Raw genomic sequence first — 26,653 nt, forward strand, 5'->3', positions numbered from 1 at the left:
ACTATAAAATAAAAATTGTGATGTGGTCAGCACATAATCCACCGCAAGGTGTATTAATTAATTTAGCAAGAGCTTTGCAGAAGATTATGAAAATGTCATTTAAACATTTCTTTCCAAAAAGTTAGAATTTCACTTTGTGCCATCCGACTTCTCTAAAAAAATTGGTCAATTATTGCTGATAGAAAACTAAACGTAAATATTGAATTTCAATAAATTAGTCAACTAATTTGTTAGATATGGTGGTCAAAAATATAAATTCGGGCTGTTCAAAGACTCAGTTCATGAAATTGATTAATCTGTTACATAGCCAAAATAAGCTCATATATAAAATTTCATTAAAATCGGTTCAGCCGAACTTGATATACACGCTTGCATACACAGACTTACAGATCGACGGGCCGACATATTACTATTTTTTATTAACCTTCCTTACCATGGATAAATACCTTCCCACCGAAAACTTGCCATGAGAAATTTGATATCATCGCATAACCTCCCTTATTGTACGTAATGTCCATAAAAAAAAATCATAATTACGTTCGTATAAAATTTTAATTATTTTAGATTTTCCTGATTTTTTTTTTTTAGAAAATAATTTAAAATGTAAATAGAGATGGATAATTAAGCAGAAAAATTAAATAAATGCGCACTTATATACACATACTTTCATATAATAATTAATAATATACACACATACATACAAGCACATACAATGCACACAGTTCCTATGAATTAAGTTTATTGTGTAAGAAAAATTTAAAACTTTAACCATGAGTTAAAAAAATTTTCTACAAAACAAAAAATACTCTTTAAAAATGTCCACTAGATGTCGTTTTTTTGACATATGTACATACATAATGTACTTCCGTTCAAGGCTTTTGTTAATTCAAAATTAGTTTGTGTAGTACTAAATGTCATAATATATAAGAATTGCTATTGTGAATTAATTTTTAAATAAGGAAAATTTGTTTTTTTTCTTTGTATTTCCCTCTGCCTCATTAAAATTAACAATTTTACATTTTTTATGGAAAAATATATTGTGCAACATTTTAGTTAAATTTTAATAATTTGTGGTTTTTGCATTTATTTTATTTAAATAATTAAATGCGAAGTGCAGTTGCCAAGAAAAAAATTATTTTTATATAAAAAAAAACAAAAACAAAAAAATGTTGGAATTTATATTGAAATTGAATTTTTTTTTTCAGAGAAAAGGTTAAAACACAAAAAAAAAAAACCATACTGTTCGCATTGCAAGATGAAAATAAAAAAAAAAAATTTATGAGGTTTAATTCACCTTTACATTCAAAAGGAAAAACATTCCATTTTCTGACAAAACATTTTTAGCATATTTCCCATAAGAAAATTGGAAATTGCTACTAATTTCACTTTGTTCGTTAGTGTGTCCGTTTCCAAAAATTCAACATCTTTTAAGGAACAAAACTAAAATTGTACACGCAAATAGATTTTTGCGAAAATTCTATAATTGTGAACTGTTGTTGTTGTTATAAAACCGTAAACTAGCCACCGGAAAAGTGCGGCCCATTCAACCTAAAAATGTGGCCCATTATACTACCTGCAAATGAAAAATATATTCGATTGTGTATTCGATTCAATCATAGACAATAGACATAAGAGCAAAACAAGCAATAAAGTCAGTTGAAAATGTCATTTTTCTTGTAAGTAGATAATGTAAGAAACTCGACCGGCACATAATTATACTCACATAGTATACATATTTGCATATAACCAACAAAAGTTTGCCGAAGTTCTGCGTTTAAACCATTGAGTTTTCAGAAATTTTTAACACCTGTTTCCTCTTATATACACGGTAAATTAAATTTTATTGTTGGAACAAAATTTTTTCCTAGTTCTCCTTTCAAATTGACATCAATTAAAATATTAGAATAACCTCAATTTTCGGCTTCCTATTTTTTTTTCAAAACAGAAATTTTATACAAGCAAAACATTCACGATAAAATGATTACTCACCTCGAATATATTAGACCATTACCATTGCTTCTTTCTTTATTAATGCTTCTATTAATTTCTTCGCTTATCCGTAAAGTATGCAATAATTATCATGTATTTTTGTATGATAATGAGAGTATATTATGTAGTTTAAGAATAAAATTGTTTTTTTAAAAAAAAAAAAAAATTTTCAAATATTCAAGTGAGATGTGCTTTTTTACAAACCACTGGTTTGATTTAAAAAAATTTATTGTAAATTAAGAAGGGGCACATACGTTGTTCATATGTATATTATATAATAGACATTATAGATATGTATAGGATGTGTACATAATATGTGCTTTAATGAATGTTATTGATGCACAAGAACAAAAAATTCTTTGAATATGCAAGAAAATAAATCTTTGTTAATGATTACGAGTTTTGTTCTTGTTTTTTTTTTGGTTTTGTTATTATTGTGTGCTTTAAGAAGAAAAATTTTTATAGCTTTGTTATTAAACATTGATTTAAAAGAGCTCAAATATAGCTTTGGTTGCTAGATATTAGAAAGAGATTGAAGAAAAATTTCTAAATATAAAATTTCGTTTTTATTAATTATAAATTATAGGAGCTTAGAAAAATTCAAATGTAATTTAAATTAAAATTCTTATGCCATCACAAGGAAGGTTGATTGAATTAAGCGGAGTTGATATACATATGGAATATAAAAAAAGGCTGTAAGAACATGCTACCTAACGTACAGGCCGGTGAAGATTATTACGCCATTATTTTTTAAACACTTTTTTGAAAATGAATTGAATTTTAAGAATTTTAAATATTTTTAGGAAAACAAATGGCCGCAGATTCATTTTCCATACAAGAGAATTTTAAGTCTTGACCGTAAATAAAAGAAGAGACGGATATTCGAGTACATACATATATAGGTATGCGTACAGAAATTATTTTTGCCCGGAATCGTAATAGTATATGCTTAAAAAACCCACAAAGAAAAATTTTGTCTGCCTGGAATCTTAGATATACAAAACGTGAGTATCTTATTGTTTCATTTCATAAAATAAAATCATAATGGACAGGCTATTAGACACTCCTAATTTACAAAATCACAAATAACTACTGCATACATAGATAATTTTGAATTTGTAATGTTCCTCATATTAGAAGATTTTAAAATTTTAAAATCGATTTCTAAAATTCTGCATACGGAAACAACAAAGACATTCAACCCGGAATTTCAAAAAAAGAAAAGTTTCAATGTTTGTTAACAATTTTTAAAACTATTTTTTCTCTTTAATCACAAAAAAGTATTTTTGTTTTTATTTCTTGTTTTCCTTTTTTTTTTGCAATTTATAGGATTTTCTTCAATGTTTATTACAAGGATATTTTATTGTTAAATTAGATGTTCATAGATTTTTTTATAACATAATAGATAAATACAAATTTTTGTTTTTTTTTTTTTTTGCTTTTTCAAATAAAATCATGCCAGACACAATCTTTCTTATTGTTTCTGCTCCTTTTGTATAGAAATGTAAGTATAGAAAGGTTATAACTAACCGAACTAATCAAGAAAGAGTGTATTTTTTTTGTAATATGTTACGGAAAATGGAAAATTTGAAAAGAATTTTTAAAAATTCAAAAATTTTATGTATGTTTTTTTTTATATAAAATTTGGAAAATTTTTTGACAAAGCAAGAAATGTGGGGAGACTTATATATAATTTTATACAACATATTAGTATGTACAAATATAGTAACAATGAGTATAGGTTTACGATTCTAGAGTACTTCAGTTGGTAATATGGTGACATCAATAAGAAGTTCTTTCAAAGTAGTAAGTAATAAATTTTTTCTTGAGGCGTGATAACTCTTGGCCGTTTCCGGAATCTTGATATAAGAATAGTACCACTAACATTCCAGTTTTACCCAGCACCATTAAGACACCTTCTCATTTCTCTATAAATGTAAATTTCACTATAACGGGTTCGTTTCAATGGGAAACGAGAATTATAAATATAGGAAAACGATTTATAAATATAGATAAACGATGCCAACGCCTCACTGTACTATATAACAGTTGTTCTTGTACCCTTTTCTGTCGGCTGAATTTCAGCTCCAGGTTTGACCTACGACCTATTTCTCCTATAATCTTACTGAATTTCAGGCTTAGTTTACTAATAGCTTTTTGAGTTCATTTGACTTCTCAATTCAATCAGTGCGTCAGCACAAGACGTCATTATACTTTCATATAGTGACTATATTCAGGAATAGTCGTATACAGATTTGAAAAATTCAATAATCTATATACTATTGTAAGTTTATACAATCCCTTATCTAATATAAATATGGTACGTGCGGCATCTTAGAATAAAAATATAAAAAATGTTATACAAAATTTTATGTACATATAAATTTTGTATTATAGAGATTTGGTGGTATTCTTTTCAAATTACATTTACATAAATGTTCCAGATGTTTTGAATGACTCTACATACTTTAAAAATTTTAGTTATAGAAACTTGAAAATAATTGATTGTATTATAATATAGTTTATTTGTACATTAAATTAAGTGTATACCAGATTTGTTTAAATAAATTTAAAAATTATTAAATAATTTACTATAGTAGAAAATTTTATGAGAATTTTTTTTTCATAAAAAATATATTACAAATTTAAAATATAGAGAGAGTATTATAAAATTTATTTGTATGTGTAATATGGCACAAAAAAAACTGTTATATTAAAATTGTTTGTGTATAATACATAACTTTATTTTTAATTATTTAAAATTTAAATTGTACTTCCAGATGTAAGTATATATGAAAGCATTCATTGGAATATTTATTATGAATAATGAAATGAGCAAATTGTCTCTCTCTCTCTCTCTTTTTTGTTTTAATAGAAAACTCATGAATATTTCAAAAGAAAATTTCAATGCCATGAATAATTTTTTTATTTTTCAGTTATTCAAGTATGTGAAGGTAATTAAAGGTCTACATACATGTATTATTGAAATTTAAAGATATATATACTCTTTGGACATAAGTGTATAATTTAAATTTTATATATTTTTGGGTACAATTTTTTCAAAAATTGTTGAAAATCATTAATTAAAAATTTTATTTAAAAGCACATAATTTGTATTTGAATCTTTAATTTTGCAAGGCCATTCTAAATGATAACATTGAACGAATGCTTTATTCAAAAAGCAAAATTTTATTCTGTCTATACTGACCCTTATAATATTTTTGAATTTTAATTAAATTAAGGTAATTAGGAGCTTCATCCAAATATAATTAATTTGTAGACTTTCATTTACAATCTTTATGGAATTTTGAATTGGATGGACTAAATTGGGTGTATAAATTTTATTTATGAGGTGACTGTTATGCATTTTGTTATAAATCCTGTGAATATACTGATAAGAACCTGCGAATAAATGTTTTGAAACGGATACAAAATGAGGTATTAAAGTAATATTTACTTTTGTATAAAATTATTGCCAATAAATTCAAATTATCTTTAAAAATTAGTGTTACATTAGTTTTTTTTTGTTTTTCTTGAATAATTTCACTGCAGATCCGCTGTTCTTTAAAAGTACAGTTACAGTCAGATGTAAATTAATAATTTTAATTAATGAAAAGTAAATTTTACATGCAGGTCATGATTTACCTACATTTATAATGTAATTATATTAGGAGGGCTATAAGTGGCGGTAGTCTCTGATATATACTGTCATGAAAACAACATAAATTTTAATTTTTTAGGGGTTAACCCTGGGAATATTAAATAATTTATTTTCTCTAACTCTAAAAGAACTGTTTAATTTTAACAGTGCATTAAAAATAAAAACATTGTCATTTTTTTTTTTTGACATTTTATATCTATGTTCAAAACCACATAACTGTCATAAAATAAACCATAAAACATGAAGACATTTTTTTTTTTGTTTAAAAAAAAATTACCTACGTGTTTTTCTAATATTTTGTGTTTTTGAATTGTGTATTTATATTGTATAGTAGTACATGAACGATAACCAAACACATATTCGCAATGAGAATAAATCAATGGAATATTGTAGTCCGCACGTCATTATCGTATAGTAAATTATTTTGTGACATATTGACATACTATAAAGAAAGAATAAACGAAAAGGATCTGTTTTTTATTGATTTTTTTTTTTTTTTTGAATTTCTTTTGGTTTTTATGAGTACATAAAATTCATATTACAGTAATATGAAATTGAATTGAGTTTATTTTAGAAGATCTTAAATATTAAATGAGTATTTTATGGGTTAAAATGGTTCTACAATTAAATATTTCCAAATTTATTTTTTGAAATTTCACTTAAAACAATAAGACATAAAGAAAATTTTAAACGAAATTAATAATTTGCTACATTATGTTTTGATTGACTATGAAATTAAAGTTTAAATGTATAACATTTTTGGCGTATAACACTTTCAAGTACGAAGTATAAAACAGAATAAAACAGAAATTAAGAGAAGTATATAGCTACGCATTATATTTGTTTCGATAAGTGACTAAATATTTTTATATGAAAAATAAATTCACGTAAATAATATTTAAAATTTTAGGTCAGTTTTTATCTTGATATAACAGAATCTTCATACAAGACCGTGTTCCATATACATAGATGCTACATTCAACTATTTCGGAGTAGTTTAGTTTAAATGTGAGTAATTCTACTTTATCTCATCACTCTCTCACTGAGTCAAATTTATATTTTCAATGATATTTTAATTGACTAAGTACAAATATATGTAACATCGCAGTAATCAGTAATTAAAATGATATAATAAGTGAAGAGTAGATGTCATATATTGCACGCAATCAAAAATGTCATGTGTCAACTAAAAGTTGCGTTTAAATTGCAAGCTTAAAACTTATTCAGCCGATTTCATACGCTGTTCTTGCTTTTTTTATTTAAAAATATTTTCAATAATATTTTTATTCTCTACGTAAACTCTCCTACTAATAGCCTCTCAAATCTTCTAAAATGTCTAAAATACAAAGAAAAATTCATGTTTAATTTAAAAACATTGAATTTACACTAAAAATATCATTTCTTTTTTTTTTTTTTGTATTCTCCTTTAAAACAATAAAAGAAAAATCTTTAGCAATTCAAAATAAAGCGCAAGAAAAATAAAAGAAAAAAAAAATTTAATTTTGATATTTTTCCTTTGCGTGAAAAGAAATTCCTCTCGGCAGGTGCTATAATTTTGTGTTTAAAAAAAAAAATTAATTTTCACGCGCGCTCCCAACCATTACCTTTAAAACAACCAACCATCTTTTATTTAAATGTTATATATAGTATTAGGAATTATAAAATGTTGAATATCAAAGAGAAAATGTACATTTAAGAATTTCATGTACATATTTATATAAACATACCCATATACATATGTAATAGAAAATGTTTATAAGTATGAAGGTGATTTTCAGTACAAATATTTTAAATAATATCCGCGAATTCTAAAAATATGTGGTTGGTTATATCCAAAGTGATTTTATTATTTCTTTATATATTGTTTTAAGTATTATACTGAAAAATTTTCTGTGATTATTATTTTAAGTGTTATTTGAAATGGAAACGGATTTCAATAATTATTCTAGAATTAATTCTTGGAAACTTCTTCAAATTCAATTTCTCAATTAAGAATCGTAATAAAGGTGGTGAGTTCGAAAGTTAATTGTGTATTTAAGCTTCTTGTTTATTATTAATCAGCTCAATTTTACTCTTATTATACGAATTTATTGAATTATTTGATATATATCAGTTAATTGTGCTGAAGATCTTATATAAATTTTATAGACAGTGTATATAACATATTCCAATGTTCATAACCCACGTTAAGATTTGACACAAAAAAATGCTATTTCAGAATTTTAATGTCAGAAATTTTTAGCTTAATTTCCGGAATTGACAGTTTTCCGGCTAAAAAAAATTTACAAATCATGACATATTCGTAAAGCTTAATGACAATTGGAACAGAAATTTTATAGTTTCTGTAGAGTATACACGTGTACGCCAATACACAAATTAATTTTTATTAAATATTCATTAAATTACACATTTATATCGTATGAGATATGAGAAGATCGGAAAAAAATCTTTATTAAATTTCTTTTAATTAATTATTTATTTGATGTTTAACGATTTATAAAGAAAACAAGTTTCTTTTGACATGCAATAAATAAATAAATGGACAAGCACAAGAAGAATCAAAATTGAAAATAACTGAATATTGTGTATAAAAAGTTTTGTTCGTTTGACTAATGAGATATCCTATATATTATATATACCTATGTAGTTTCGTATGTATGTATATTATTAGGTACGTGTTAGTGAATTATATGTGAGTATAATTAATTTTTAATCACATTACTGGGTGCTTTTAAGTACACTTGAAGCAAATTTAATTTAACGTAGCACTCATATTATATTGTTGATGCAAAAAGCTTATTTAATGTTTGACATCAACATTTTTAATTAACATGACATTTGTTTGAGTGACATTTTAAATTTTCATGTTATTCAAATGTGATATTTTAAAATGTCAAATGATGTAAAAATATGATATTTAACATTAACCTGAGGGCACGGTTAAGGCTGAATTTATTGCTTCATTGTATTTAAGTTGAATTGGAAAATGAAGAATTTCCAGATTCTACAATTTTTAATTTAAAAGTGTTCAGTGAATGGCAAATTATTTAAAACAATTAAATATTTTTAAAATTGTTAAGTCAATTGATTTCACTATATGGTTGGTGCATTGATTTTATCCAACACAGTTCGTTGTATAATAGTTCAAACTACTCAAAAATTGATTGTAAATGGGGCATTGTTTTGTATTGGAATCCTGATAAGTAAATATTAAAACTAGTTTACGTATATTAGTTTCAATAATGAAGATTTGATATTTATTCTTATAATGAAAAAATTTTAAGCCATCTACCGGAATAAATGTGCGTAACTCTATTCAATTACTCTTTTGACTTACGTCATTCGAATGCATTGAATACACGAAAACTTTTGTTCACTCCATTGTGATCGGAAAAATTTTGTTTTTCAGAAATTTTGCAATTCTTAAGTACAAAACTATTAAAAAAGTAGCATGAAACATTATGAATAAATTTTTCACAATCCCCTTGTGTATCGTTCTATTTATATATTGATATACTATATGTACATATATATATATAAAATTTCAAAAGAAGTATCTCAATATTGACTCGGTCAACCATTTGTTTCTTTGCCTTTATTTTAATATTCAAAAAGGATAAGAGAACATGTAGTGAAACAGAATAGTCTTATATAATCATTTTATGAATAAAACGTAGGTAGTTTTTATTTTTCTTTTTTTGGACTTAAAATATATTTTGGAAAATATTTACAAATATTTACCTTTTTATACATATTTGGTACAATTATATTATACAATAAATATTCATATAGAAATTGTAAGTAGAAAAATCTTTTATACACATTTATATAAGATCTTATATCTTTTATACACGTGGTTATGTTAAACATATTTTCTTTAATATTAGAAAAGAAAATTTATAACAAAAATGTTTTCGTCTGATATAAACGTATTTGTATGACTAATGTAAATGAAAACTAATTTATATTAGGATTTAGAGAAGAAATTCCAATACCAATTTCAATTGGATTATCATTTATAATCAAAAATAAAGAAAAAAATTAGATTGATATTGAAACTACATAATATCCATATTATTATGTCTAACTCTTTAAGAAAATATTACTGAAAAAAACTCATAAATTCAGTAGTAGTTTTAGGTAGAATAACAATCAAAACGTATACAAGCACTGTTGGAATTCAAAATCGCACTGTCAATTCCACATGGTTGGTAGTCCCGATAATGGCAGAGGATGGAAAAATGATTAAAATAATCAAAGTTACATTCGTATCGTCACTATGCTTCGCAGCAGATGCCTTGCTTTGTGAGTTTTAGCCTGATATTTATACGTGAGTTAACGATATGCGTTAAAAATCAAGGTGGAACAACACATGCCGAGTACTGCATGGCTAAAGAGGAGTTTAGACCGTTAATATGCGGACTCTGAATACCAGGCGTCCTCCAGTTTAATTTACCCTTAACATGATATGTCGTGCTCGCTTGAAATCTATCTATAATGGGTTTTCACAAAAAACAAATAAGAACAACAATTACAACAGTGACAACAAGCATAACAAAGACAACAAAAATAGCAAAACCAACACCGATAATCGGTGATGTAGAATCAAATGATCGGTGTTGTAGAGTCTTTGGAACCAGAGCTTTTTTCTACTATTGTAGAAGAAGAACTTTTTCTTCAACTCCCGGTGCCTTCCCCGGTACAACAAATTTCAGCAATTTCGGTAGAAACGCTTAAATGGGATCGAATGGGACCTTTTATTCAAGAGGCCGTGTAAGAACAAAAGTTGGCGTTTAAGGGGAAAAAACTTTATTCCAGGCCAGTTAAAAGCTAATAAATTCTTCGGATATCATTTGATTTTCATATGATTCGTTAGAGAATTGTGAGATATTTAAAAGTTTTCAATTTAAGCCAATTGTTTTCCAGTCAATTTGAAAATTTGATCACACAGAGAGAGAGAGAGAGAGCCCTTCAAACTCTTAATTAAAATAACTTATGCCAGAGGGTTAAATGAAATGAGAAAGCTTAAGCCACAACTTCCGATTCGTTTACATATTCTCAAATTCCTTTTTCTAAATTTTGTTTTATTAAAAATTCAATAACTTTTCCAAATGCCAAAAATTTTAATAATTCATTTATTTCTTAAATGAGCATAAATTGAGAAAAGTAAAAATCCGAAATCCCTAAAAGTATGCAATAAATTTAATATTCAATTAATTACAATATTTTTTTAACCCTCGGCTAATTCCAATACATATATTTCCATATCCGATTGGTTTGAACTTTAACAAGTTCATTCAATTTTTTTCATATTAAAAAATAATAAAAAAAAACTAAAAACAACAACAAATTGCATATAATTAAGAAAGAGTAAGAGGTTTTCCAAAAGGTTAAATCGAAATTAAAAAGAATATATTAAAATATTATCACTCGTTTTTAAATTGAATTGTCTATTTAAAATTCAATTTAAGTAATTTTACAATTCAATAAAAAAAAAATCATTCATTTTAAAGATATTAAAAATTTTTTTTTAATAAAATGAAATTAATTCAGTGAAAAATTTATGAAAATTGCAGGGAAACAAGAGCAAAAAAAAAACAAAACCCGAAAGCAGAAATTTTAAATTCAATTTTAATTTTTTTCAATTTAATTATTTGATATTTTCTGACTTATATTGCAATAATTGTTTTTTTATTCAGCCGCCAACAATTATTTTATATAATTTTCTTATTTAATTTTAAATTGATGGCACATCGTATGTAGACGAGTATGTACGAGTATATAATTGCTATAAGAATTTAAAAAAATTAAATTTACATTGAAAATTTTTTTTCTTATTGTTATATTAAATAAAAGGTTTTCTATACCCATTATTATTGATTTATGTATGTCATCTTTTTCATGTGGTTTCTTTAATTTAAACGAAGTCACATAATTCAATTAAAATTGCAGTCAAAGCAAACAATTAGATGACGATTGAATTTTATTTAATAAAAAATTAAAAACGTTAAAAAATTTATTCATTTTTTTCCTTCTCTTTTTTTACTTTGAAAATAAAATTTAATTTTTTCTTACAACATGGAAGTTCGTTTGCTTTCAATGCATACAAAAAATTCTATCTATATATTTTTTTTTTATAATTTTTCTTTTATAAGTAGTTTCTATAGTGAGAATTTCAATATCTGTGACTTCAATCTAAATTCGTGGATGTAATACAATATAGTTGCTATGTGATACAATAAATATACAATAAAAATGTTCAACATAATAAACATTATTAATTTCAATTATATTTATGTTTGATGCAACATCAATCTAATTAGTATAAGTATCTTGTCATTAAAGAAATAAAATGGTATGCATGAGATTATGGCATAATGAAATAGAATCGTAAGGCATAATAAAGTAGAGCAAATTAAGTTTAATTATACCCTGCGCCTTTTGTATAGAGTCTAGAGTTTGTAACCTCTTGAAGGAGTCGTCTCCAGTATGAACATATATATAGACATATATTCTCGAACATGTATATACGAATAATACAATCGGCACCAAACTTTCACAAGTTGTTTCTTTTGCACCAAGACGGCTGTTATTGTAGTTAGACCAATTCGAGCAACAGGTTCTGGTAGCTGCCATACAACTCAAAGATTACACTCTACGTATATTCTGAAAATGTTAATGGCTGCATTGGTTCGGATGGTTTTCATACAACTCAAAAAGGTTTTTTTTTAAATATTTCAAAAACTAATAGAGATAATATTACTCGCAATATTAAATTTTGCAAAGATGTTTCCAATTACACTCTACATATATTCTGAAAATTTTAATGGCTGCATTGGTTCGGGTGGTTCTCATACAACTCGAAAAGCTAATTTTAAAAATTTGAAAAAATAAAAGAGTCTAATTTATGAAATTAAGCAGTCGTTTTTCCAATGTCAAATCAAATAGTATCTGAGAAATTTTAACGGAATGGCTTGACAAGTTTAGGTAGCTGTGAAACAACTCCGAAAGCAAATTTTAATTATTATTATTTAATATTAAATGGATTTGAGGATTTAAGAACTAGAATTTATTAGAAGAATGTTATTTGATATTATATTTTATAATCAATAAACATTTGGCATATCAATAAATTTAAAGTTCTCTTTGACGTTAAGAAAATTTCAAAATAATTCATAAAAGTAAGCAGATAATATAAATCAAACAAGGATTCTCTGCTGAATAAATAGTAAGCCAATTACGAGATGTCACGATCACCTCTACTAATTTTGTAAAAAACAATATGTCAAGTACTCTCTCGTTTGAGAGATAAAGCAATTATAGAGTAAATTCAAATTTAATTTTTAAGAAAAATCCTAATTTTTCATACTTTAATTTCGGAATCATTTAAGGATCTGAACGAAATTTGACAGAATTTATGTAACATCTTAGGAGTCCAAATTTTTATTAATAATTTATGACTATCAAAATTCAACAAATTTTATAAAAATAAAAATGTGACAAAATTCCTATAGTGTGCATTTATTGTAGTGCACCTATACATAAAAGTGAAATATTTATATATAACAAAATAATTAGAAAATATTGCATTTACATTGTATTAAAAGTGAAAATAGAAAAAAAACAACAGAAAATTGAAATAAAATTAAATATGTTAAAGTGTCCATAATATCGTCATCACTCTTCATTTTATTATAATATTGTCTCTTATATTTATTATATGATTTATTATTGTTATACATTTGTTATACGAAATCTGTTATACTTATTTTTTTTTTATTAAATTTTAAAATACAAAATATTATAGGAAAAAAAAATTTTTCTTTTTCATTGAGAATTCTTAATAGATATCAATAGAATTTGATTATACATACATACATATATTCATACATGTATATATGTTGAAATTAGCTAATTTTTAAAATATGAATCATTCAATAATTTCTAATGGTTCTCTACAATAAATATATATATCTTGTAGATATACATATATATGTATATGCATTATATAAAAGTTTTATATATGTCTATATAAAAATTAAAATGGCATAAAGGTCATTGCTTCTTAATTGAATTATTCAATCATTCAATTATCAATGTTAAAAAATGGGCAAAAAAAAAATTGATACAATAACTCATAATTGATTTTAACACACATAAAATAATAAAATATACATATATACACACTGTTAATATAGACACCTATAAATTGTAATACATACATACAAATATTTTCTATTAATTTTTTAAATATATGCTTACAATTTTGCTAAATTTTTTTTTTTCCTTTTACTGATTTTTTTTTACTTGTTCTCATTCACATCTTTCACCAGAAAAGAAAAATAGAACCATTTAAGACCACCTATAGAGATTTTGTAACATTAAACACTCTTTCTCTCACTATATATTTTATACAAAAAAAAAAAAAAATCACTCAACGTGTTATAACAATTCATGTATAACAGAATATTAAAGATCAATGTAACTTAACATTTTTTAAATGAACACACAAAAAAAAATTTGAATATAGTTATTTTCTATGAACTTTTTATTTTTATATAAAAGAATAGCAATTAAAGTCTAATGAACTTTTTAAAATTTAAGATTTATAATTATATACAAACAAACACTTGTTATACAAATATAAATAGTATACAGTTAACTGTATAACAATAACTACCTGAATAATTTTTTTAAGATTTTTTATCACTTAAAATCTAAAACTATTATAGGCACATACTCTTATTCTCTTAAATTTAAAAAAATGTTATTAATCTTCTCTGTTATACTCAAAAAATAAAATAATAATAAAAATTTTTCTTCTATAATTTTTTTTTTCATTTGAGCGGTGTCTTATATTAAGAAACCGTGAAACTATAATAAAATTTAATTAAATCATTCTAATGTAGCGTGTATTCTAAGAAAAAAAAAACATAAGAAGAGAAAAAAAATATTACTAACTAATATCGCACACAACTAATAGCGTACAAATGGTAGCAGCAATATTTTTCAATAGAGACTTTTATAATGACAGGCTTTCTCTTAAAACACTAACTAATCAAAACTGTTCTATATATTTTGGCTAATAACAAATCGCATGTATTATTCTTTTATTATTGATTAATTATTTCCATAAACATACAAATAACATATTTGTATGTAATAATATATTTGTCGTGTTTAATATATTAAAGTTATATACAAGAAAATAATAACCCTTTTCACCAAATATAAGTTTCATGTCCGACGACGACATTATGTCTTTTAGTTTTATGCATTTTTTTTTATTATTGTATTTAGTCACTTCCAAGTATTTGATTTAGAATAATATAGTTTTTCGAAAATTTTTCAAGATTTATGATGTAATATAAAAGAATTGATTATCCGATCATTATACATTAATTATATTATACGAAATTTATATATAGAAGAGACAGAAAACTTGTATACAAGCCATAAATTAATAAGAACTGTATAAGAGTGTTATATTAGTGCATTGTAAACAAGACATTATAATTATAGTATATATACAATTTTGAAATTTGTATAATTGGAGTGTTGCCAATTTTTTCAACAATAACTATGCCAACTTGTCAAATTGAATTATGCAGATAAAATTGCGTTATAAAATTGTTGCATAAGTAAATACAAGAAATATTGTTTCTCCAAATCATTTTATTACATTATAATATTTGTGGGTTGAATTGGCATAAGTGATTCTATGTATTTCTATTCCAGTTCTAAGATTTAACAGCAAAGAAATTTACATTAATAAAGTTGATTCAAAGCAATAATTTGTAAAGTAGCATTTTACTTTTAAACAAGTGAAAATATTACTTTTAAAAGAAATCTATTACAATTTAAATTACTTTGATTTATAAACCAAAATATTTGAAATGATTGCATATTTTTAGGATTAGAAAAACAAATTAAAATAGGAGTTAACATAATGGACGAATTCAAGAATTAATTGAGTGAATTAACCGTCATTTACCGTTAGCTTTTTGTATTTATACAAAATTTGTAAAAAGCTTACAGTTTCGGAAAGATAAAATGTTGAAAATTCAAATTTTATGAGTTTTAAGCGGTAATAACTTAAGAGTAGATGAGTAAGGAGGGAAATGATATCAAAAATTTAAAACCAAACAAGTTTGAGAAAACACTTAATTGCCATTTTGTGATTTCTATACTTGACTATGTTATTCCGCGTTAGAAAAAACTAGCCACTCGCTTCCTGCGTTTGCTGGTATATTTTGTGGTTTTGTTACAATAAATAATAAAAAAATACCATAATTATAGATAATTATGGCTACAAATTAAAAAATTATTTTATTTATTTTCAAAATTACATACCATAATTCACAGTCTCCTTTTGCAAATTAATATTTTCCGATTATTTACATAACCGATACGTACTATATCGAAATTATATGTAAATTTATAATCAAGAAGACTCCAACGATAATCTTCAATAAATATCTGATCACATTTTATAATTCATTAGAATATTTAAAATTCAAATGAATCACAATCTCAAGTAATGCATGCGCATATTATTACAAAATAAATTCAATTATAAAATTTTATAATAAAAAATGTTCCCACCAATTTATCTGAGCACATACATAAGCTTAATTTAGTTTCTAATTTAAATTTTAATTGGTAATTTTTCTACTCTTATTTTTTTCTCTAGTCTAAATGTATCAATAACATATTTTTCACAGATACCCAAAATATTGAAATATTGAAAGATCTTTTATGCATTAATAAAAATGTGTTTTAAATTGAACTCAATTTAATTCAATTTAAATAGCTCAATATAAGGTACTCTATAATAAGATGGAAATAATCACATGTTTTCCTTCAAATATTTGTTTTTAAAGGAAAAATAATAAAAAAAAAAATTATTTGATTCCAATGTAGAAAAGTACGACTATTTTTTTAATTTACAATAGAAAAGTACCAAATAAAAAAAAGTACAAATCACCCAACCAATATTGTTTTAGTAAAAGTCGGTATATAATGTCAAGGAAAGTGAATTTATTTTTCATGCTCGTGTTTGATTTGTGGTCTGTAACTTTCCGGGATTATTTATACCCAACACTTAAAAGTTCATAAAATATCTCAGTAATAAATCCGGAGCGGAGGGACAGTATGTAATTACTAACCATTTTTGCGCTGTTATCACAGTGATACATTGCTCTGGTTGACATATCATCATTTGGCACTACAGCCCGGGATAGGCTTTAGCTTTCTGAACGATTTACCTTCAAATTGCCTTTTCTTGCGGTGATGTTTTGCAATTTCAGACTCCCAACTTTCTGGCATCGTTTTTTACATTGTCGAACCACCATGTTCTTCGTCTACCTCTCGTACGATTCAAATAAGGACGACTATTAAAAATTTTAAATTGTGCTCTTTCATCATCCATTCGGGCCACATGTCCTGTCCTGCCGTTAATCTCTGTGATTTTACAAATCCAATAATATCTTCAGCTTCTATCAATAGCTCCAATTGACTATTGGTTCGGCTCTCATATTTGCCGTTCTATAATCTTCTTGCATTGAAAATTTTTATCAATATTTTTCTTTCTAATATTCGTAGGTATAGCATATCATTAAATGTCATTGACCATGTCTCATACGTTATAACTGGACGTCAATTTTTGACATAACAACGAATACAGAAATAGAAGAGCTAACAGGGAGTGGGGTTGACCATTAAAATTTATATGTTTCTATGTTCAATGAACGACTTTCGATTCCTATTAATACCTGGACTGCCTTTCAATTCTTTTCGTCAGAGCAATCAGAATACGAAAAAGAGAATCTGCTCTGAATTCTATTCATACATAATATGTAGGGTATAAAATACCAATCAAATATAAATTAAAAGTAGTGTAATACTGAAAGTAACTGTAATTGTAATGTGTTGAATTTTGTAAAAAAAAAAAAAATTTTTTTTTTGCTCTTATTTAATATTTTATTTTACAATAAAGTAATGTACATAACAATTATCGTATATATGAGTATATGTATATATATATATTGCTAGTAGTTGAGAATAATAATTGAAAATCATATGGTGAAATTTTGAAGTTGAAAAATAATTGAAGTGGAACATGCAATGAATGAAACATGTGTAAGATCCGAACATATTTATAACGTAGAAAATATTATTTACACGGGGAAAAAAATTATCAACATACATACATACAAACGCATATAAACATATTTTAAAATTTTTTTTTTGCTGGTTCTGCTAGGACATAGGTTAAGTGTTCTATTTTTACTGTTATATTATTATTTAATAAATTTCATGTGAATTTAGATTTTCATCAATTTATTTTCTCACGAATAAGGTGTATGTATGTATACGAGTATTATGTATAAGTAAGGGTTATAATATTTTTGTTTAAAATACGGTTTTAACGCCAAATTTTATTAGAAATTCATATTAAAATTTATTTATTAAGGTATTGTAGTGAAAACGATTGGTACACGTCATTCTTTGCGAAAAAGGAGGTAAGAATAAAACTCAATCAAGGAAATGAAAATTTAACATAAAACAGGTGAGGGTTGGCCTTACGTTATTGGTTTAAAGAAAATCAAATGCTATCATTATAAAACAGTCTTAGTATTCTCATTGTTTTTAATTGGTGTTATGTTAAAAATTTCGAAATAATGTAAATTCTCCGCTACATTCAAAGATTCTAATAGCTTTTTCTCTGAGCAGCAAACTGCATTAAACGGGTTCGTGTGAAATGAAAATTATGTATGTATGACTAAGTTGTAGATATGATGACTAAGTAGAGGTAGAAAAATGGCACATTTTATTGTGATATTTAAAGCTTTTTGAAAAATTTTCATTTTTTATCACGAAATTTCTTGTTTAAATCGCTATTACTCGAAAACGGTAAGTCTGATTTTAAGTGTAAGTATTACCGTTATGTTTGCTTATTAACTGAGAAAAAAATTTACCTACAACGCATTGCCCTAATTTTAACAATTTCAAAGCTGTTATGGATATTTGTCAGACCGATGTTTTTAAATCTGACAATTTTTAAACTTCGAAATTTGACCTTAGACATTCGAGTTCATCCACCCTTCCATGCGAACAATATTCTTTCCTAAAAAATTCCAAGGATTCTCTTCACGAAAGCTTTAATACCAGTTCGGAACTATACTGTAAATTGCATGAAAATTAGCGTAGCAACCATATAAGTCATTACAATTTTTGGCTAGTACTTGTATTACTCAATGAAATTGAAAACAAATAAAACCCTCTTAAATACATTATTAATTTTCAAAAAAATTTTTAATTATGTGTGTGTTATATTGATTTCATAGCGGTATAAATTTGACACTTGCAAATAATCTGGAAGTCAACAAATGTCATGACAATTGAAATTAATGATTTCTTTTTTTTTTTTCAAAAAATAAAATTTCTCTGCTAATCTCTTTTGATAGATTTGAGGAAATCTAAATAATTTAATACGTAAATTTATAAGAAAAAGAGAAGAAAAGAGGAGAGAAGAATTTTCATTATTGCGTTTTTTTTTTAATTTTCGAAGCCAGAATATTGTTTGGAATTATAATTTATGCAGTCTATTGAGAAAATTATTCAATTTTGAGAGAAATTAATGAAATAAAGAACAGGAAATTATTATTGCTTTTTTGAATTATTTTGATGTATGTATGTCAATTTATGAATATAAATGTATAGGATATAATTTAAGTTTCTTATATGAATTTATTACTACAATAATACTTTTACCGGCCATATTGCAGTTTTAATAACATAGAGGTACTGTGATCACATTAAATTTGATGCTGGACAAATATAAATAAACTAGTATTTTTTAGTCCGTTCTCCGTTTTTAGTTAGCCGTTTAGTCGGCTCATCTGGCTGTTGTTGTTGGACAACTCTGTCTGTCTCTGTTGTTGGTTTATTTTGCTCGTCTATAAGACTAGTAGTCAAAACTGTTTACCATGAAAATTTTATATTGGAAGCGGTCAATTATTTTATTTTAGGAGGACAACTTTTGAAATTCGTTTAAAATTTTCATATATGTATCTATCTTGAATATTAAGGTAACGACCAAGAATTTTTTTGAGAAAATTATAATCAAAAATTATATGAATAAGAGAACTTTTCAGGAAAGGCTGCATATTTAAATCGTATTCTATACATTCATAGAAGTGTCTTAAATCCGATCGATCATTTATTGTTCACATCAAATTTTTTTCTTTAGAGAATTTTTAAAGTATTCATTTTGATATTTATAATTAGGCTATTATGTGGACTAGAATCTAATATGCTGAATATGATAATTAATATACAAAAGAGCAAATATAAAATACTAAAAAGAAAAAAATCACATATAATTTTGTTATACATACATTCGTAATTATAATAGAATGGTGGTTTGCTGAATGAAAATTCTACATGCTTTGTTATCTTCAATTTTAAATAGTGTGGGTTATTCTAACAATATCTAAGAATATTTAGAAATATTGAATAATTGAGAAGATACATAATATAATCAATTAATTGAAAGAAAATATGGGAGAAATCTAAAAATATTTCTTCAATCTTCATCGCATATTACATTTATTTTAAGAATTTTTGTACAAAATTATTATTTTTGTTCTATAATGGTAGCGTGTAATTTTATTATTCCCACATTATTTGTATCAGTTTTACCTCGGGCAAGTAAATCAATTTCCAAAAGTAGATCAGTATTTATAATCTCTATATGTGTATGATGAAAAAAATCCTTTCTAACTTTAACTATTACATTATATAATATCAAAAAATTTATACATATATTCCATGTAATATTAAATTATTGATCCTGTTATATAAAATCGAGAAATGACAAAAAAAAAAAAAAACAAAATATTTAATATCATTACTAATATTATTATTATGTATATACATATGCGTATGTATCATGTAAGTTTCCTACATACATACACATATATGCATAATTGAATTATGTATGTGAATAACCATAAAGGATATTATTGGAAGTTAAGTGGAAATGAGTATTAATAATCCATAAAAAGCAAAAAAAAAAGAAAAGGATTGTATGAGGCATAATTCTTTTTATTAAAAAAAAAAACTTAATATTTTATAAATAATTTTAGTGAATTATATTGAAAGTGAACGTGCACTAAACATATATACAGTTATGAAAATTTAAAATATTCGTAATAAAATTCGTAAATAAAATTGAAGGTGAAAATTTTAAATTTTTCAACACAATAAAATTAATCACTTTAAATTTTATGTACTTGTAAAGGACAAATAAATTATATATATAGAGATGGAATTAGATGACAAGAGAGCTAAGTGATTTCCTGTTCATATAGGTATAGGAAATTCAGAAATTTCCAAGAAATTTTGTGAACAAAAAATTAAAACCTCCTGCAAATTTTACAATTGGTTTTCTATTAGAAGAATTATTAGAAAAAAATAGAATTTGAAAAAGATGTAGGTGACTACAATATTTTATTAATGCAAAAAAAATAAATACGACGAGTGCGCGTATTTCATGATTATATCAGATTGCCTCGAAAAGTTACACTCAAGGAGAGTAAAGAAATACAAAAAAAAAAAAAATGTGAAATTTGGTTATCTAGCAAAAATCAGAAATTCAAATAGCATAAAATTCTATAATAATAATTTATAATAGCACCATCCAATCTTATCTAGATCCACTCTTAATGTTATTTCCAAGTAAAAATATATGTATGTAAGAATATCCCTTTAAATTTTTTTTTTTCACAAAAAAATAAAAATATAAAGGAAAAGATAGAACAAAACATAGAAGTATAGAGGACCAAGAATATAATATATAAGGATAAAAATTTTAATATAATACCCAGACATTAATTTTATTTTAGCCTTGTTGAAATTTTCAAATATACCTATACCAACCGCTCTCCCCACCTTCCCTTCTTCCCCCCCACCCACCCACTCTTATTTACCTACATATTATATTTAAAATATATGTGATACGTAGAGTGTGTTACGTAGTTAGAATTCAAGTGGAATTTCAATTTATATTATGTACACGGATAAAAATAATTTTTTGTTTTTTTTTTTTTTTTTTTCTAAAAATGTAAATGATAAGAAAGAAATTGAAACAAAAAAATTTAAAATTAAAATATTTTCTAAACCGTAATTATTATTGTTGTCTTCATTTTAAATTTTTAGGAAATTTTATAATATTTAAATTGATTACGATTTTAATAAAAATTTTAATATTAATCACTATAAATAGCTAGACATTTCTAGAACTCGATTCTAGCACAATTTAAAGAAAGGGAAATAATTATGAGAGGGAAGAAAAATTTCAAATCTTATATAATTGGAATTAAATTTTTAAAAATTTTCCCTGCCCTCCAAAATGCAGTATTAATGCAGAACTATACATTGTATATGTGATCCATATATGATAGGAACCAATAAGGAAACAGACAGCGTATGGAAAAAAATCGAGTTTACTTTTTTTACTACGTGTCAAAACAGTGTTGCTAAGGTTATTCATATAATATAGTCTTCCAAAACGTTTAAATATATATTTTTTAAAATGCAATCAAAATATATTTTGGATATCACGGTTTGTTTTGACACAAGCCTTTGATATGTTCCACAATTTGTTATTATATTTTTGGAGCAAACATTTCATTTTTAAATTCGATTCGAATTTTTATTATTTCTTAAAAACTTTACCTATAGCAAAGTGCGTTTTAAAAGAGAAAGTAAATTTCTGTGTTTATGCGCTCTTTAAATTATAAGTCTTTTAGGTAATATTAGATGGCAACAAGAATTCAAGTGTCATATTGTATTGTCATTTACCATAATATGTAAACGCGTATTCTGTCATTTACGTGAGAAATTAATTTTTAAATGTCAAATATTTTAATTTTTGTTTTTAACAATAAATGATTTTTAAAAAAAAAGTTTTTCGAAGCGATAGTAAGAATTTACGCGTTTCGTTAAAAGTTTTTTGAAAATTTTTGTTAACCTTCACGTAAATACGTAAAATTAGTCAATATGGGTTCAAGATCTAACGATTTTTGTTTTTGCATGTTAAAGGTCAGTATGTCTATTAAGACTGTAATTTCATTTTTTTTTTCATTCAAATTATTATTTAATTAATTCAAATAGATTTTAAATTAATTCAATAAGAATTTCACAAATATTAAATATAAAATTTTTGAGTAAATAATTTTTTTTTTTTTCATTTTATTCAATTGTCTGGGTAACTAGAGCAGAGATTGTAGAGAAATTGAAGTAAAATAAATACAAAATCAACTGCACAAATATCAACAATAGTCATTGAATTAAAAAAAAAAATAAAATACATTTGAATTTAATAAACTGAAATTTTAAAATGGCTAACCAATCCAATTAATTTAGTATAAATCAATGAAAAATTCTTAAAAAACGATACAATTATGGTTGGATGGCTTGTTAGTTAAAGTAAAGAACGTATCTGAGACCAGATGGCATTCTAATAAATATAAATATAATATAGTTTCGTCAAAAAGAAGGTTAGTCGAGTCAATATAGCGCCCTCTTACGACAAAAGATTTCTGATTCTGAGCGGGATATTCATAGAGGTAATGAAATATTGTCTTCTTTTCATCAATCTCTCGACTCCCGTATAAATTGCCACTATATTAGCCAAGTCTCCATGAAACGTCACAACGACTATATTTCCATTTTATTTTTCTCGTATTTAAGGCTCATCTGACATCTGACAACTAACAGAATTCAATAGATGCTCTTCTAAAAATAGGATTTGAGTTTATTTTTTGAAAATTTCTTTGGTTCAGGGTACTGAATAATTTTATTCTTCATCATTCAAAGGGTTAAGAGAAAACCTCAATAGGTAAATATAACATCTTGTATTACATTATATATAATTTATATATTATATATAAAATTGGTTTTTGGTATAAAATTTTTTGTATTCTTAAATTTGAATAAAATTTTTTTCAACTCAAATAACTTTTCATTTAGTTTAAAAACTTTTTCTTTTAAAGCATTAATCATAATACCTTATACATACATATATAGATTTACATACATATACATATATAGATTACAAAACAGATAAAATTTAAAACTTTCATTTTAACTTTATTAAAATTTAAGTGCTATTTTAACTCATTAAATTTCGAAATTGTGATATACATAAATTATGTATGTATATATGTATAACAATATTATTATATTAAATGAACTGTAAATAGTTTTAGCATGCCAATAAGGAAAATCTACATATACATACATACATTTATGTGCTTACTACTAAGTAATGTAGGAAAACTCTTTTATAGTTGGTTTTTTTTTTAAATTATAATTTTATATACTCGTATATGTACATGTATAGATGTATTGATTTTTTATAACATAAAAATATAAAACATTCGATTATAACAATTATTTATAAATTTAAAAGTATATGGAATTGTAACATACATCGAAAACATATTCTGCAATGGTCAAATAATGGTATTGTTATTGAATTGTATACAGTTGAACCCGAATAAAAGATATCAGGATAGGGGATGAGCATTTAATAGTGTACAGATTTTCTCGATTAATCAAATTTCTTTGTACAATTTACAATCATATATTGTTTGCCAATAACGTAAATCGTCATCATTAATAAAAGGGAGAGAGTAATGAGCAAACAATATTGAATAAGCAAACAAAGAGAAAACAACTGAAACAACCTGTTTTCTTAAAATGTTATTGTCGGTTTATTTAATTTTTATTCTCATTTATTTAAAAAGCATTTTGACAATATTAAAGTGCACAAATCAGATTTGCTCCCTCAAAATCCCTGAAAAGAAAAGTATGCCATTTTTTTAAATGGTTAAGGTATCTACACTAAAAGTGCTATGAAATTTTTTATATTCTTGTTAATTAGCCTGTTTCACTGCCTTTCTAGCACATGTCTAAATGTGTCGTTTATTCTGACACAGTCACAGTTATAACCTACTTTCTATAAAGACAACAAAACAAAAAATTTATTTTTCAAGTAGAGTTCCCACCGCCGGAACCGACAGTAATGGAGGCTGAATATGTTAATGCATCACTATTCAGAACAGTCTGTGCACACAACTCCTCTTGAAATGTCTCTTAATAAAACTTAACTGCATATAATATTCTTCAAATAAATATTATATTTTAACAGTATATTTTATATTTATTTACATTTACATTATGTAAAATATACCAATTCAGAAAATTAAGTCTCACTATTTAAAAAAAAAAAAATTGTGAATATTCAATATGTATTTACGGTATTAAATAATTATGTATACATATGTATAGATTTTGTTATAAATGCAAATTTATTATAAGATTATGAATGTTTTGCATTGATTAGCTTATAAAATATTTAAATAGTATGTAAATAATATGTAAATGATGTAAATATAGGCAAACATTTATGTATGTATATATATATACGGATAAGGATATGAGTATATTGTTATACCAGGATATTTATATAGGATATTGCAAATATTTATGTATGTATATGTAAGCGTTATAATGCTTTTAATAGAATGATGTACATAGTATATTAGTCTATATAGTGTCAGTATATAGATGTATGTAAATTAAAAGTATAATAAAATCGGTCAGCTATCAAGGATTCTTATACATATAAAATGTGCATATCACAGAACAATTATTTTATAAAAATAAATTTATCATATTAGCTATTATAATATTGTATTATATATTTACGTATGTATGTATGTGGTTATACATATAATCGAATTTTATAATGAAAACAAAATAAATGTTAAAGGTCAATAACAAATTTTTCGATATTTAATTATAAAAATATAAATAATAAAATCATTTATATTTTCCTTAAATATAAGAATATGGTGGAAGATTTCTTCGAGCTTTTATTATAGGCAAGTATATAGTCTTTAGTTATTAGGCCTTATAATTTAAAGAAAAATTTAAATTTTTGTTGTCAGCAGACTTTCATTTTCTGTAATCCGGTTTTCCTTTTCAAAATTCCCTAATTAATTTTGTTAATAGTCAGAACTCAAATATGAAATTTCAAGATTTTCAGAAATCATAAAAAATGTAAAATTTACTACTTAGCGAAAGTTCTATTTTCAAGCTCTAATATTCTCGAAAATTCACAAGCTTATTGTTTTAAAAATTAAATTTTATATATGAAATTTTTTAGCAAATTGGTTGATATTTTTATGAACAAAATGTGAATTTCGGAATTCAGCCCCAAACCCCAAGGTGATTTGTTGTATTGTCGGATAGGTGTTAAATATAAAATTTTTGAAAAATTCACTGATAATTTTCTTAAAAATAGTCGAAAATATAAAATCAGCCCATAGTAAAGGTCCAGTTTCAGAAACTTGAACAAAAATTGGTTAACAAAAGTTGATCAAATCCTTACTTATGGTGCATAATATAAGTTTTCGTAAAAACCCGTCCAACCAAACTCTAAATACAGGAGTGCATTGGCAGGTTGACAAACAAGCAGATAAGCAGATAGATATTTCTCTAAAAAAAAAAGTATATTTACGCTTCCTTAGCATAGAGAAATGCATTTACGCATTCAAAACTCGAATTGCAAATTTTAGAGACTAAATTGTAGATAATACGGCCGGGTAGAATAGAAATTTCGTGATATTTTATTTAATTTCGGATTTTGCTACGACTGTGTTGAATTTTTAAAAGATATTTAGACCGAATCCATTTTAAACTCATTCTCTTGCAATTTTCTTAGAAAAATCAAAGTTTGTATGAGTTTATCCATACACTTTTGCTTATTCATATTAAATAATCTTTAATACGAGTATAATTACAAATATTTATTTTATATTAATTTTATTAAAATATTAAAAATTTATAACTATACTTATTACTTATATTATAGTTAAATATTATTATTTCAATAAATTATAAGATAAATTTGATTATAAGATAAAA

Source organism: Condylostylus longicornis, unplaced genomic scaffold (assembly GCF_029603195.1).
Source record: "Condylostylus longicornis isolate FDR11 unplaced genomic scaffold, ASM2960319v2 ptg000153l, whole genome shotgun sequence".
Taxonomy (NCBI): domain Eukaryota; kingdom Metazoa; phylum Arthropoda; class Insecta; order Diptera; family Dolichopodidae; genus Condylostylus; species Condylostylus longicornis.